Raw genomic sequence first — 17,501 nt, forward strand, 5'->3', positions numbered from 1 at the left:
CCTGAAAACAGGCATTCAAATGAGTTAAAGGGGGATTTAAGCACATGCATACTCATTCAAACAATATAGTAGTAGATTAGAAAGTCTTATGACTATATAAGAGGAGCATTTAGTCATCTCGCTCTTGAAATTCCCTATGGAGATTTTGAAAACTTGGTAGGTATGCAATAAGCATGAATCAATACCTTGTTCCAAGGCACACAAACAAGTTACAATAACACTAATATAAGCTCCATGTGAATATGGAGATTTTTTTTTTCTAGTAAAATCAGTGTATGTATGTATTTTCAAAACAGTAAATTAAATTTCCCTTAACAGCTTAATGAACATTACAAAGACTGTAAGACTTCAGTACAAGCAAGATGGTATAAACTGTTGCTTAAAGTTATATTTATTGATTCATACACACAATGTACACACAATGTATCTTTTATTTTTTAACAAAAGCTAAAAGAAAAGCCACAAAGGACAAGTTCAATATGCAGGTTTACAATTTAGAAGTGGCACAGGTTCTTTGGAATGTCTACAACCTTTCAGGAGAAATTTTTTTTTGAAGTAAGATTTTCATACAGAATTACTGTTATTCCATATTTAATTCAAATATTTAGCATAAACAATACATTACATTCAAGATTAAGGGCATACAATACAGAAAAGATATCTGGATATTTGAATAAATTATTTTTTTGTGACAAAACAGAAACAAGTTGTTTATTTAAATCAATCTTTTAGTCCAACAGTGTGCTTTCATAAACAACATATTTGCTTTCCTTAGAAGTATTTCAAATACATATAAACAACTCATTTAATGACATCTGTGTGTTTCTCGGAAGTTAATTATATTATTATCATCTTGTGAAAACAATGCGTAACACTTCAATAAGTTATGATGTGCCTATAGGACTGTATCATATGCCCTTAGATACAAATGACAAATTATAAACTATGTCACGTGCACTGTACAGAGTTTAACACTTACAAAGGACAATAAGATGTTTGATGTAGCAGGGATTTTAAAGGCCCCTACATGATACAATGTATTTAATGAAAACTAAAAAAACCCAAGAAAAGAACAGCCTGATTTTTACAAAACAATAAAAGAAAAAAAAAATATGATAGACAACAATCAACGAGTATAATGAAATAAGACTCTTGACTGGACATATATCTAGTCTATAGTTTTGTATGTGTTTTTTTATAACTGAATGAAGTTCAGCGTGGCATATTGCTCTCTCTTAACACAGTCAGACATTTATCGTCCCCTTCTGACAGACTATCATCGTTATTTGTTTCAAAACTTTAAAGGGGAGGGGATGTACATCTTTCAGGCAACGTGAATCGTTCTCTAATAAAGGAATGTGCAAGAAGTTTATACATGTATATGAATGTAAGATTAATTTTTTTTTTGCAGTCGCATGGCACAGCAAGAAAAAGATATAACACACTGCAAGACATTCCAAGTGATTTTGAATAAGACAATTAATTGACTTTTCAATGTATTCTTAAATAAATCAAATAGTTGATGCAAAATGGTGTTTTGTTCTCATCTCTTAAGCCAATTATCAAAAATTATTGACTTAAGATGTAATTCTATTAGAATGTGTATAATGTTTGCATAATGTCCAATGGCAAATATGTCATTCAAGTTCAGGTTGACATATGCATGATGTGTATAAGATGCATGTAGGTAATAAAACTTGAGAGTGAAATACTAAACATTATACCATTGTGGTAGGAATGTGGGCTTTCTTGCACTGTCTGTCGTCTGTCCACCTATATTTGTCGGATTTTGTCCAACAAATATTTTCATTACTGTTTTTCCCAAAACTGCTGATCAAGATGAGTTCATATTTGTTGAGCTGCTTGATAGTGATGAACTGTGATGTGTGAAAATTTTTGTATCTGGCACCTGTTTCCTGTTTGCTTATACATTGTATTTCAAAATGTTGAATGTTCTCAAATTTTTCATTACTTTTATTGGTAATGCTGCTGAACAGAATGACTTAATATTAGGCAAGTGGCTTGACCATGATAAGTTGTGTCTGCCATTTGGGATGTGTCAAAATTTGTAGATACTTCTTGTTTTTAGATACTTTGAATTGTGAATTTTCATATGCTTAGCAAAACAACTGATTTATTCTTATTTGTATATAGAATAAATCACTGTGTATAAATTAAACTAATGATTTGTTATTTAAAAAAGCAGGAAACTCAATCAAAAGTACAGAAATGTTTATATTGATATGATCTAGATATCAACCAAAAACATCTTCTTAAAACATTTTGAAAACATTTTTTAGGCACAGTCTCATTTGAAAGGAAACATCCCAAACACATTTTTATAACATTAGTTGATGTTCAAGATGTTTTTCAAACGTTCAGAAAATATTTCTAGAAAATATTTTTTAAAAGATTATCAAAATGTTTTATACGCCATTGGTTTTCACATTATCATGATATTTCTTGACAACATTTTAATTATATTATACAAATATTTTGAAAATATATTAGAAAACGTTTTAGCGATATAAATTCAACCATACATTTTATGTTTTTCTCACGTTTTTTTGTGATATTTTCATGACATTAGACACAACATTTTAATAACATTTTAAAGATGTTTCTGTGTTTGCTGGGTATGTGCCTAGCCAAAGTCAGTGGTCTGTAATTCAATAGTTGTTATTGGTTGTTGTCAGTCGTTATAATTTGTTGTTTTGTTTAGCGTTAACCGTTTATTTTCTTCTTTAAACTGTTTCAAATTGTGTCCTGACGAAGCTTTTTCAAGCTTACTATATGTTAAGGATTTTTCTCATTGTTGAATATAAAAATGAGAAGATTTGGTATGATTACCAATTAAACAACTCTTCACCAGAGACCAAATGACATAGAAGTCAGCAAGTTAGCAACCATTGGTCACCGTACGGCCTTCATCAATGAGCAAAACCCTTACCCACACAGTAAGTTTTAAAAGCCCCGCAATGACAAAATGTAAAACAATTAAAACGAGAAAACTAACGGCCTGTATTTATTTACAAACAATGAACGAAAAACAGATATGACATACAGCAACAAATGATATCTGCTGAAATACAGGCTCCTGACTTAGGATAGTCACATATAGACATGATATAATGCTACGTTAAACTAGTTTGCGGTCGCCAAACCATCCCTTAATCTTGGACAGTGGTGTAATAGTACGACATAAGAACAAACTATAAAAAAAACAATTGAAAAGGGCTTCACTATCAGCTCTGCACATAGCGAAAACCATTTATTAAATATTCGAAAGAAACCAACAGATGTAAATTTAGGAATTCGATATACATTATAAAAGATAACCTAAATTCATTGAAATCACTCGTTATATTTCCAATGATTCCAGATTACGTTCGTTATGGACAAATTGTAAGACAAACTATTTAATAATTATAATAAAAAAACAACAAATAGTAAGTTTGAATTTTAGCAATTTGTTGTCATGGATTTATTAGGACAGTTCAACTATATATCAACCGACCAACGAATTTGCATTCATCGACAATGTCTCATTAATGTCCAAAATAAAAACATTGAAGGGCAATCATCATATGTTTTCTCCAAATGGCAACTGGGTTAGCAGACGCCAACTGTGATAAATTCAGCCATTCAGTCAGTTCATATCACGCAATGAACAAATCACGAAAAGCATGCAATTTTATATCAAATAAAATCGGGAAACCCGCTTATAAATTATGTTAGTAATAGAAAGACGCTCAAGTCCTTAAAAATTAAAGAAAAGTGGACTCTTGTTTAGCAGACGATAATTTCAATTTTTTAAATTGATTTAATGCTTAATGATTAAATCTTTTTAAAACCGAACGTGGCAGGGTATTTATACATCGCCACTACATAAAAGACAGTATCTGAGAGTACTCTACGTTACTGGCATCTAGTTTAAAAGGAAAAATAATTATCTTGTGCCGTGCGAAGATGCATGTATCGACAAATTGTAGAGCCATAAATGTTTACAGTAGGGCAAGAGTGAATGTTTAGCAAGATTTGTCTGATAGTTTGTAAGAAAACAGAAAAGCTGACCTCTTTTTCGCAAAAGAATATTAGTATGCAAAAATTAGCACAGTACTTTAACGAAAAATTGTGTATGACATAATTATGTTTCAAAATGCTAGTTTGACAAGAACCTAGCGAATGCTTTTTACCTAAATTAGATATTGATACGCTTCAAGTGTGTATGACAAATGGAAAAATACTTGAATTATACTTAAAGCTCTAAATCCATCATCAATTAGAATAAATTCACACTTTTTGTTTGCAAAATGTGCATCAATGCACACTCTTATCAAATTTGAAATTGTGAATCACAAATTTTATTCTGATACATATAGTCGTAAATCTTGATAATACAAATTTATATCTGAAAAATAGACGAAGTTTTCTCTTCGTTTGACTAGCATTCTTTCTTTGGATCACGATCCCGATGTCGGACATTACAATGGAATTATTGATAAATTGTCAGCTTAATATAAGCGTTATTAAATTCCCTTAACAAATTACCTTTCATATCTATCTCACAATTAGATTTACACGAAAGGAATATTTATTTTCTAGTGGTCTCCATGAAGAAGGACATGCAAGTTGGTTTAATGTGTGCAGTGTAAAAGAAAAGAATAAACGACCTCAATAATTTGTTGATTAAAGTTTCTGATTCGTGGGACAAAAAAGTTTGGTGCTGGGTTTCCTTTACTTTAACATAATGAGTTCTTTGTCATTAATCTATTACCTGCAAATCCGTGTATTCAACATTTCAACTCAATAAATGAAAGAGTTTGTAAAATAATAAGTATTATATATACAGTATTTAACAAGTAATTTCGAAAAGGTTATTCAATAACTTACAATCAATATGCTGTTTACATTTCACCAAATGAACCAATAGCAATCAGTAACCTTGGACGGAACTCGAATTATAATCGTATCAAAGCAAATGAAGTTAATTAAAACCGGCTTATTTTCATTAGTAACGTAATGATCAATTCAAACAACAATATAATTCCTTGAATAATTTGATACATCGCTCATTTAATAGACTGAAAACCTTGATCTTATACTCTTGAGTTTGTTAGCATGCTTTGTCTATAACATGTACAAATCGTTTAAGAATCTGATTGAAAGTTTTTTTTTATCGGATAACAGATCAGTATTTTAATCATCTGAAGCTTCTTTTATAAAATGCAAATCAAACTAGTTTTCATTGCCCTTCATTGTTTGTCAGATGTTTTATTGATATCAATTTTATTTTAAACAACAGTGTTATCAATGACGAGAATTGAACTTTTTTTAATGTAACTCTTACAACGTATGGCAATGAGTAACATCTATATTTCGTCGATACTTTTAACATGTTTGATATACGTCTTTTCTTCATCTAATGAGTTTTGAGAAATATGATTTATATTTTCTTAACAATTTCAATTAGGTGCATATATCACATGTGTCATATTAGAGATAATGGCTATTTCACATGTGTTTTCGGTGTATATGTGGCTAAGATGTTTAATTGAATAAGCTTTGTCGTTATAAGGCATATTATTTTGTAACTGGATAATATTAACGAAGAACTAATCTATAAAATTAAAAGCAAATGTTCAATTATTTATGGTATGATTTTGTTTTTAACGATTTCAAAGTAGAAGAGACCTTGACTCATAATCATATGAAATCGACATTACCATAAAATAAGAAAAACAGGGTTCGACATAAACGGCTGTTCAGTTGCCTGGGGCAAGTGAAAGTCATCATCGGGCAAGTAAAAGATGAATTGTCTTTGCCCGATTGGCAAGTAAAAGTTAAAAGTTTAAAACGATGAAAATACTGAATTTACTCGTAATTAATAAAATCCGTCTTCTACACCAGCCGAGACAACATCGACAAATTTTCATTTGTCTTGATATATATTGATGAGTTTCCCTTTCTCAACGTTCAACACTCTTTTATTAAAGCATATAAGGGAAATGGTTTCCGTGGGATAAAAATCAAGCGAGAGCTGCACTCGTGCATCGATCCCTGGTTAAGCACAGAGGTCCTGGAAAATTATTTTGTTTCCAATGTTTTACTTGGAGAAAGACCACATTCATATTAAATTTCCGAGCGTCTGTGATTTGGTAGCACAAAAGCAAACTCTGGGTTAATTTTTCTGCAGATACCAGAAAGTTGGAAAGCTTAAAACGGTGAAACAAAAAAACAAAAAGAAGAAAAATGAGGAATAGGAGATTTATTGAATCCTGGAATAAGGCTTTAAGGAATCACAGTTGGATTGGATTACTGTCAAACACTTTAAACATGTTAAAGTATAGACAATTTGTCATTGCAAATTAAACAACTAACAGAAAACACAGAAAACTACAATATAAAGTATTATGTTATGACTTAAACCAAATAGACTAAGTTTAGTGTACTCGTAGGTTAATTGTACGATTCAAGTAGCTAGGTAGAACATTTTCGCCAATTCGACACATTTCATTCTTTTTGAACAGCATTTACCTGATGTTATGTACATCGGTCGCATTAAAAAATTAATTAACCAAGAACAATATTTGGACAAGTGGTTTTCTCTTTCGGACAAGTAATATATCATGGTCACTTACCCGAAATGGAAGTTAAAATTGTTAAAAAAAAATTAAATATTGGTATTTTTAGTTAAGACGAAAAGTGTAAATAGTAAATTAAAACAAAGTATGATTTAATTTGATTCAATCTAATCGCAACTATGAATCAATTACGCAGTACAAGGTGAACGCATATGGAAATTTCAAAAAATTATGTATGAAATAAATATATTTTAAAATGTTGGTTTGAAACGAACCTGAACAATTATGATTCAATTAAGACATTGTGACTTGGATGGAATGTTGTCTTATTGGCACTCATACCACATCTTCGTATTCATATTGATACGATTCAAACGGGAATGATAAATGGACAAACACTTGAACTATACCGTAAGCTTCGAAACAATCATTGATTTAAAAAAAAAAACTCAAATTTCGTTTGCATAATGCTCATCAATGGCCCTCTTTTGTATCTGACAAATAATTGGTACGAACTGATTACTATTACTAATGATATAAATGAACAAACCGAAAAAGTATTTCCCGCAATTAAGTATTAGGTACAGCAACTTTTATTCTGAAACATATTGTCATATTGCTCAGTCGTCAGTTGTCTATGTTGTGTTTTGTGTATTGTTGTTTGTTTTTTTGTTGTTTTTCATTTTCTGCTATAAAATTGTCAGTATCTTTTCGATTTATGAGTTTGAATATCCCTTTGGTATCTTTTGCCACACTTTCACAAAACTTGATTTTAGAAGTCAAATCTGAAACAAATATTTATTTATGTTTTCATTTGTTCAGTATTCTTAAGCTTCAATGGCGACAATAGTGTAAACAACGGACATATTAATAAATTTCAATTTTAATGTAAGCGTATATACAATTCCCTTAATAAATTCCCTTTCAGACCTCTCAATAATGTTTCTGATTGGAAAGTTATGCGACATCAATATTTAGGCTCTTGTAGTCTCTTTGGAGAAGGACATACAATAAGGTTTAATTTGTTTAGTGTATAATAAAGGAGTAAACGACCTCAATGCTGTCAAGATTAAAGATCCTGATTCATGGGACAATTTGCACGAATAGAATTAAATGGTGTTGTGCTAGGTTTTCTTTCCTATAATAGTTTTTCTACTGTCATATTGATGTTCTCTGTCATTTATTCATTTCCCTACATTCACTATTTTATCTTAATAATTGAAACAGTCTGTTAATAACTAGGTATTAGATTTCTACTATTTTATTTGTAGCTTTGAAAAGGGTTACCCAATAATTTACAATCAGTATGCTGTTTACATTCCACCAAATGAGCCATTAGCAATCAGTAACCTTGGACGGTACAGAAATTACCATCGTATTGAAAGCAAATGAAGTCAATCAAAACCGGCTTATTTTCATTAGCGAGTTTTTGTTGAATTAAAGGAGCAATGCAATTCATGGTATAGTTTGATATGTCTTTCATTTGATAGACTGAAAACCTTGTTCTTTCACTATTTAGTCTGCCTATATCATATATTTAAACAAAGCATTTATAAATATCATTTAACGATATTCATCGGATATCGGATCAGTATTTTTATCATCTTAATCAACACCTTTTCAAAAAACAAAATCGATGTAGTTTTCATTGCCCTAGATTGTTAGTCAGTGGTTTTATTGCGCTCAATTTTACTTTAAACCACTGTTTCATCAATGACGAGTATAGAAATTGTTTTCGTTTTCAATTTTGCAACGAATGGTCAAGTATTCGTTGATACTTTTGATATATGTCAGGTATAAACATATTTATAAATAAATGTCTACTCATAAGTTCAAATGAGCGTACATCATTCTATAACAGAATAATGTCTTGTAATTTTCTTATTTCATTAAAGTTATCAAGAAACTAAGCAGGGTCAAAGTAAACGATTGGTGTCGTGTTGATACGTTTGTGGTATAAAAACCCGAGTAACCAAGCCATATCGCCGAGGACTGATATTGAAAAGAAAATTAGAAGACGCATTTTAAAACATTTAAAATATTATGTCAAAGAAAGGCAGACAATTTTATCGAAAAAAGAAAACAGGCGTAAATAAATTAGTGTAACCCCAGCTTGTTGATCAGTGATTAATTATGATTATGATTTAGTAAGCTATTTGTAACTGTCTACTCATATGAAAACAGTTTTATTACATCGATTTAGGATCTGCTAAAGTAAGTATAATAATTAGGACATAATTCCTTGGTGTCTGACGTTATATTGACTTTACCATGGGTTGGCACTTTATGCTGAATATTTTACCAAGAGCGATAGCGATGGATAAAAATGGAAATTCATCATAATATAGGATGTTATTATTACATTATGAATATATTAATTATAATGTTTTAGTAATTTTTAATATAATGAATTTTCTATGATCTCACTACAAAGTTTAATATGGTTTAGACCAAAGGTGTTCGTGCAACACACAACGAAGAATCCTGTATTTCTTTTGCGGAATCGAGGATTCCGGTAATTCGATAAACCCTTACAACAGAGCCATAAATACGGATTTAACAAAATATTTTCTGTTAGATATTTTGATTTGTTCTCGGATTTTAGATTGTGTCAATATCATGTGCACGTTTTACTTATATTTCAGTCTTTACGTCACGTTTTTTCTGGAATTAACTGCCTTAAACAGGCATTAAAAACTAAGTAAATATGGTATTTCCAGCTGATGCTCGAATGAACTGTCACCGTTATTATTGCGGTTTATCCAGCTTATGTACAGTACATTATTTGATTCTAAAGTAGTATTAAACGTCAATGAGTATTTAAGATATAAATTTTATTCTCAAGTCAATTATAGGGATAGATCTATCTAAATCAACATGTGGGGCCTCGGTGGCCGAGTGGTCTAAGTAGTTACTACTGTAATCACTAGCCATTCAACACTTAGGTTGTGAGTTCGAATCCCGCTCGTGCGTGGCATCTATGAACGAAGTTTGTTCTAATAATTTTGTGCAAATTCAATCCTTCTGTTGATACTTAGAAAAGGACTGCAATTATTGTTGTTAATATAATTGTTGTAACTAGATGAAAATCGAGAAAAATAAAAGAGGCCGAATGTCATAGGAATAGATTAGAATCACAATAACGGAATCAATGAATACAAGATAGTGAGTCGAAATTATAACAACCATATTGTTATTCTGTATATATTTTGTTTTGTTTGAAATGGCGTATATTAAGTCATGTTTATACCGTCTTAAGATTAAATTAAGGTATGATTTTTTTTCATTGTTGAAAGATATCTTTAAATGCTAAAATTTGCGTCATTTGGTCATGTTGGTATCTAGTGTAAAATTTTTCTCGTTTCCAATCATACTACGTATTCTTATTTTTACAAACATAAAACATATTGTTACATCTCAATTTCCCTAAATGCTTATCAAAGAGTGGTGAACGATACCAAAGGGATATTCAAACAATTGATTCGAAACAAAACTGTACATAACGCCAATGTATTACGAAATGTTTGGAAACAGAGTTTTTGTTTTGACGTAATGAACAATTTTCAGTGTGTGTCAAAATGATTTCAAATGTTTCTCTTTCTTTTAATTGAATTTTATCTATTCTACTGAAGGAGTTTAAAGGACTTTGTTTTTGAGGAAGAAAATTTTAATTTAAAAAACAAATAAAAGTACGTTCAGAAGACCCTGTTAAGAAGAAAGATTGTAAAATGCCTCATTCGTAATCAAAGTAACTAGTTGTACTTATATTACAAATTTTCTTTTACAATCTTGGTTCATATCAACATATAAAAATAGAAATCATAACAGCCAAGATCAGATTAATATTATCTATTGGTATATGTTGAAATTTATACTTCACTAAAACAGGTTTTATATCTTTACCTTTATTCTACTGTTATACAAATATAATGTAATTTCCGCATATGGTTTCTTTACATTAACTTATCAAAAATTTTCAGGAAAAATGTACTGTAGCAACTTTGTGAATAATAATATATCATCCAAAGTGTATTCATATTTCAGGTATTATTTTGTTTTGAATAACAATGAAATGATTAGATGAGCCCTAGTTCAGGTATTTCTGAGACACGAATTGAGTCCACTGATAATCCGTATCACGAATCGCGTTTTCCCAGTGCACACATTTAAATCAGTTAGCTATGAATAGCCTTATTTGGCAAACATTTTGGGAATTTTTTGTTTCCAATGTAATTCAACTTCGCAATCGATTTGCTTTTAAACTGATATGATTCCAGTACAAATGATGAGTATTATCTGAATTATATAGACGAAACGCGCAGCATATCTATTAAATTATATTCCTGGTATCTTTAATGAGTTTTAGATACAATGTCATTTGACCTATTATCAAAGCTTTATTAGTTTTGTCATATAGTGTTCAAACAAAATCTATATCTATCAATACCCATTAAAATATCAAAACAAAACTCAAATATTTTTAATGGAATTTATGTTAAATAAGTGATAATAGAGAGGATTAACGATCTCGAATATCAAAAGTCAAATAAGACAACACATGCTTTTTTGGTAATACAACATCATAAAATTATTATCAAAATAACTTAAGAAGAGTACAAACAAGACAAGGTACTGATATTCTGGTTGCTATTGATACACGGGAGAATCCTTATCAAAATAGAAACCGTAACATGCAAGATTTTATTGATATTCTCGTCTGGCCTGTGTTTCATGAAATTCCGTAGTTCACTTAAACTGGCTTTATATCCACAATCATTTTTCCTTATTTCTACTGTAATATACTGTAGACTAACTTATTTTTTGGATACTTTATTTCGTGTTTAGCCCTTTATGGCCTTAATAAATTCCCTTTCAGACCTCTCAATAATGTTTCTGATTGGAAAGTTATGCGACATCAATATTTAGGCTCTTGTAGTCTCTTTGGAGAAGGACATACAATAAGGTTTAATTTGTTTAGTGTATAATAAAGGAGTAAACGACCTCAATGCTGTCAAGATTAAAGATCCTGATTCATGGGACAATTTGCACGAATAGAATTAAATGGTTTTGTGCTAGGTTTTCTTTCCTATAACAGTTTTTCTACTGTCATATTGATGTTCTCTGTCATTTATTCATTTCCCTACATTCACTGTAATATACTGTAGACTAACTTATTTATTTGGATACTTTATTTCGTGTTTAGCCCTTTATGGCCTCAGACCACTATTATGGTTTCCATTCTTTACAAAACATTTCTTTGTACATGTCATTTTGAATTACAAAATTTGCATCAGTTCAAATATTAAATAAATTTCACTGCTCATAGACCATTGTTATTCTGATAAAAGAGGGACGAAAGATACCAGAGGGACAGTCAAACTCATAGATCGAAAACAAACTGACATCGTCATGGCCAAAAATAAAAAGACAAACAGACAAATAATAGTACAGATGACACAACATAGAAAACTAAAGACTAAACTATTCTTGTCCCAGCATAATCTATCACTGTTTTTTTTCTTTTGAGAACCATGAAAACATGTCAATGTTAGGAGTCGAATCTTGAATAAATGACGAAGTCTAATTTCTTCCCTATTTTCACTTTCAATTGGTCAAATCACTACTTTCATTTTAAAATTTTCCCCACATGTTTAACTTTTTTCAATATTTATACATATTATATGACTATTCAAGTAGTAAACTTTTAAATGAAAACAGTTTCAAGAAAGCTCAGAAGAAATATCCATTAATTATTATCCTTGGGAACTATATTTCTAGACCACGAATAAAGGAATTAAGTATGGTCTGAATCCCTCTAGCCCGCTTCGTGGCGATTTATTTTCGCGATTTTTTTTTATTTGCTTGATGTAGTTAAATATAGACTGATCCAAGTTTTACATATTCGCGAATGTTGCGAAAACAAATCGCTCACGAAGATGAGTCGGTTTACAGAAGTCATATGGGCATTTCTCATATGGTCATTTTGCTATTGTATGCCAAATTATCCAATTAACTATTTTCCTGATTTTTATCAAGAAATCAAAATTTGTTGTGATTGTGAAACTACCTCCTATACGATTTGGGTTAAACAGATGTGAATACTACAACATTGCAAATGTATTTCAGGGATCATACAATCTACGTAAATTCCTCGTACACATGTATACCTAGGTTGGCCCCTTTACAACACTATGCGTCATTATTAACTAAAATACGTTAACCAACCATTCATCAATCAATCTAAAATTATAAATAGAGCATTAGTCCACCTCTGTTTGACAGAAGAATGAGAGAAAAAACAGAAACAAATATTGTGTTTAAAGAGGGGAAATTATACTTTGTACATGTTGTAAAAAATAATATGTTTTAAAACAAGAAAAATATGCAATAGATATCCTGACGATTGATCTATCCTTTATTTTATATCAGAAATTGTATTTCTGACTTGGTTCCCTTAGTGGGTACAGCCTCCGATATCTTATCTTAATTATAGTTTCGCCTTTTAATCTTTATTATTTATGACATTAGAACAAAATATAAAATCAATGAGACTAGGAAAAGGAAACATAACATTTAAAATATAGTTTTGTTATCATTTGTATTGTTTTCTTTCTATCATAATCTATATACCAATTTGTCATGACGTATATAACAAATCTAGCCAGTAATTGTCATGTGCCCCAAAGGAATTAATGTCTTCCTTTGTGTGTAAACGTTGTGAATATGAACAACCAACGAGATATGATATTAAGTTGAATCAGTACGATACTGTAAATTAATATCTTTTTAGAAGCACATACTATTGTTTCATTAATTGATGTTTTTGGGAAGGTCAAAGCCGTCTCAATGTGACACACACAATATCGGGATTATTTATATTAAAAAGTTTGATGCAATATTTTACAAGAGCAATAAGTCCGTAGAGATAAACAGAAATAAAAACAAACCAACAGTCATAAAAGTGGAAACTCATAGAAGTTAGTGATTACATGTATAACGATTTCACAATTTTTTTTTTTTTTTTTATATATACTAAAAAGTAATATTCTTATAGTTGGTATAGAAAATCAGACAAAAGACAGAATCTTGCTGTCGCAAAACGATACTACAGGTAAAATAAAAAATTACAGGCAGGTTAATAAATCCTGCACATCTAGCCTCGTTTAGGACATTAGAAAGTAAATGGTAAGAAGAAAACGAAAGAGGCAATCAAAACTCATAAGTTTAAAATGAAAGACAACGAATGGACGCAAGGAAAAAAACTAAATCTAACCAATAAATAAACCTTTTTTGCTCATTTCCCAAAACTTATATTCAATACATACCCCTTTTTTTGGTAAAGATCGTGTTGCTCAATCTTTAGTTTTCTTTGAATTTTATTTTCAGATGCGGTTGTCATTTCGTGTTTTGCCTTTGGGTTGTCCATTTCTTTCGACTTATTAGTTTTGAATGTCACCTTGGTATCATCCGACCTTTTTTTTTTTTTTAGAAAAATGATAATGATGTCTAACATAAGAAATAGGGAGCGATAGCAGAAATTTTGAAATAATATGACATGCGTGTGACTCAAGATAAGATATTCATGTAAATAAAAGTTCGTTGGATGTTTGGTATGTTTGTCTTGACGAGAAAGATTTAACGGAATGAATCATAAAACATCGATACACACGTGATTGATCACAAAATTGTCTCTTTCATTTTATAGGACTCTATCAACCGATACATATATACTACTATATTTGTAATTCCAAATATCAGGACCATTGGACTGTTTATGTTTAAGATCCATTCATGTGTTTGGCATTGGGAGGTAGCTTCGTCTGTGAATTTGGATCTTTGATACTTTGCATTCATAATTTTTATAAACAAGAGCCAAATTTAGAGTATATAATTTAATAACCTGTCTTTTTTCTAAGATCATATGATGACCTATAAATGCTATTTTTCTTTTGTATCATTCAGTTGCTTGCTTAGTTACCTTTTATACTCATTAGAAAAAATTAGAATAACAAAAATACTAAACTCCAAGGAAAATTCAAAACGGAAAGTCCTTTATAAAATGGCAAAATCAAAATCTCAAACACATCAAACGAATGGGAAGCAACTGCCATTTTCCTGACTTGGTACAAGCATTTTCTTGTGTAGAAAATGGTGGATTAAACCGGGTTTTATAGCTCGCTAGACCTATAGATTTGTCATCGAAAGTGAAAAATGAAAACAAAAAAGAAAACGTATAATGATGCACAACATGAATAAGCAAATCTTTGACTCTTGTATATTTAATCAAGATCGGCAATTTCATGTGTTTTTTTTTTAAATATGTTAATTAAAATAATTTGAAAGCCGGAAGGTTGCTGTTTTTTAATAATACAACTCATCTCTCTTAACTTATATGTTCTTGTCTTTACTTCTAAAAATATTACATTAAATGACAACGTTGATATTTTCAGTGACTCTATAAGAAAATAAATTCGTTGTCTTATCACAAACTATTTGATGTTTTTTTTATTTCTCTAGCCAATGCCTGTCCTTTTTTATAAATACATGACCACAAAATAAATACATGCTAGCTTTTCCCGCTATGATCTTTGACATTTAAAATGAAATACAGAAACATATATTGGTCGTTAAATGCAATGCAACTGTCGGTGGCAGCACTCTCGTGTAAATAGCGTTGTTTTCTTACGTTACATAATATGATTGCCACTGTGCTACTGTTACTTCTAATCCCTGTAATCTATGATAGTACATGTAGCACTCTTGCACTCAGGAATATGACAGTTGTTTTCTATTCGTTTGATGTGTTTGAGCTTTTAATTTTGCCATTTGATAAGGGACTTTCCGTTTTGAATTTTCCTTGGAATTCGGTATTTTTGTTATTTTACTTTTTTTGCAATAATCTAGATGTTCAGGAATAACAACTTACAAATGGTGCAATTTTACTAGTTTTTGACTCATTACTCGTCATTCGATATGGTTATATCATGATAAATGAATATTGTCACGTTTTTTAAGAATATGTCTTCATTTTAAGGTGCTTTTTTTTGGCTTTCCCTTGCTATTAAATAACTTAAAATAGATTCTGGCAATTTTAGCGATAGCAAATATGTTATAGATATTCATAAACTTTTGTATTCTTGCTCAGTGCATAAAGGTTTTCAGTGCATACTTCTTTCAATGTTTGTATTTATTAAAATTGAACAAATTCAATACTTTGTATGGAAACCTTTACAAAATGACTTTGATACTGGATATCATAAAAACTAATTAGTTTGTCAAAACAAATATTATGTTCAATTATTTAAAGGATATTAAAGTACAAAATATGAAATAAAGGATTTTATGCTATTACTCACTGATATTACGATCAAATATTTATATATTAAAGAAAACAGTAAGTTCAAAAAGGTGAAGGTAAGGACAGGAAAGAACATACAGAAACTAGTATTATAGTCCAACGAGGCTACAGGTTGAATAACAAGAAATCTTAATAATAATTTTACTTTTTACAAAATGAGAAAATCGACAAACGCTCAGAAATTAATTGACAAATTTTGTACACAAGAACGAGCACCCTGCTTATTACACAACCCAAATCAAATATATGATTTACAAAATATATTTCTGAGGATTGATTAAAAACAGACGTATTATAGTGTGAACTAATACAGTCAAACCTTATGAAAGGGTCATCCTCTGGACAAGAGCAAACTGACGTCATAAGGGAGGTGACCTCTAAATTAATGTTTAAAATGCTTTAGGTGTTAATAAAGATAAACACGAACATTGTGACCTGTCAATTAAAGCGTTCGATATAACAGAGGTGACTCTTATAGCACAGTTGAATGTTAATCGATACATTTTATCGATTCAATTAATGTTTAAATTATTAAAGACGATTAACAGTCTAAAATCTCGTGAATAAAAAAAAATCACAAAATGTGTTGCTATAAAACACCATAAAATTTCATCGAACAAACAATTGCAGAGTGCAAAACGGTCAAGCTAAAAACTAGAATGACAAGATAGAGATACATTGTATATGGTTGCTGAAGGCTACTTATCAAGTACAAAGAACTCATTTAAATTTATTTGTTGATCTCAAATTTGGAAATGTGCACATCATATTTGAAAAATTTTATTAGAATGATAAAAATAAAAATCAATAAAAGAGGAGCAAAAGATTCAAATGGAAATTCAAACTCATAAGTTGAAAATAAACTGACAACGCCATGGCAAAAACGAAAAAGACAGAAATACAAACAATAGTTTACAAAACAAAACATAGAAAACTAATACTGAGCAACCCGAACCACAACAAAAACCGGGGGTGATTTCAGGTGCTCTGGAAAATAAAGCATATACTGCTCCACATGTGACACCACGTTTTAAGAACAGTGAATGCAGACGAGTACAGTATAAAAATAAGAAGATGTGGTATAATTGAAAATGAAACAACTCTCCACCACAAACCAAATGATGTAGAAGATATCAAATATAGGTTTTCAACAAATAGCAAAACCTATGCCTCACAATTGATATGTTTAACAACATAAACGATTGATTTTCAGAATGAAAGAGGATACACGGTTTACATCTCGGCGAAAATTATCCTACGACACAGGATTAGACATTTAAAAAGGCATTTTTGCAACAAAATACACAACTTACATTTTGAATGTCTTTACTTGAAATAAAAAAATATGCTAGGTTTTTTTGAATTGGCACCTTACAGATGATAAATATAAGCGCTTCTCGTGTTCTTGCAAGGTAATGCCATGTTTAACCCGGATGAGGAATACAGTGCATTTATAATTATTCGTGGGATATCAATTTTTGTTGATTTCGTTGGTAAAGGTGAATCACACATTTAGTTGTTCCTCGAAATGCAACATTTCTGTAGGCTTGTACATGTTG

Source organism: Mytilus californianus, unplaced genomic scaffold (genome assembly GCF_021869535.1).
Source record: "Mytilus californianus isolate M0D057914Y unplaced genomic scaffold, xbMytCali1.0.p SCAF_10, whole genome shotgun sequence".
Taxonomy (NCBI): domain Eukaryota; kingdom Metazoa; phylum Mollusca; class Bivalvia; order Mytilida; family Mytilidae; genus Mytilus; species Mytilus californianus.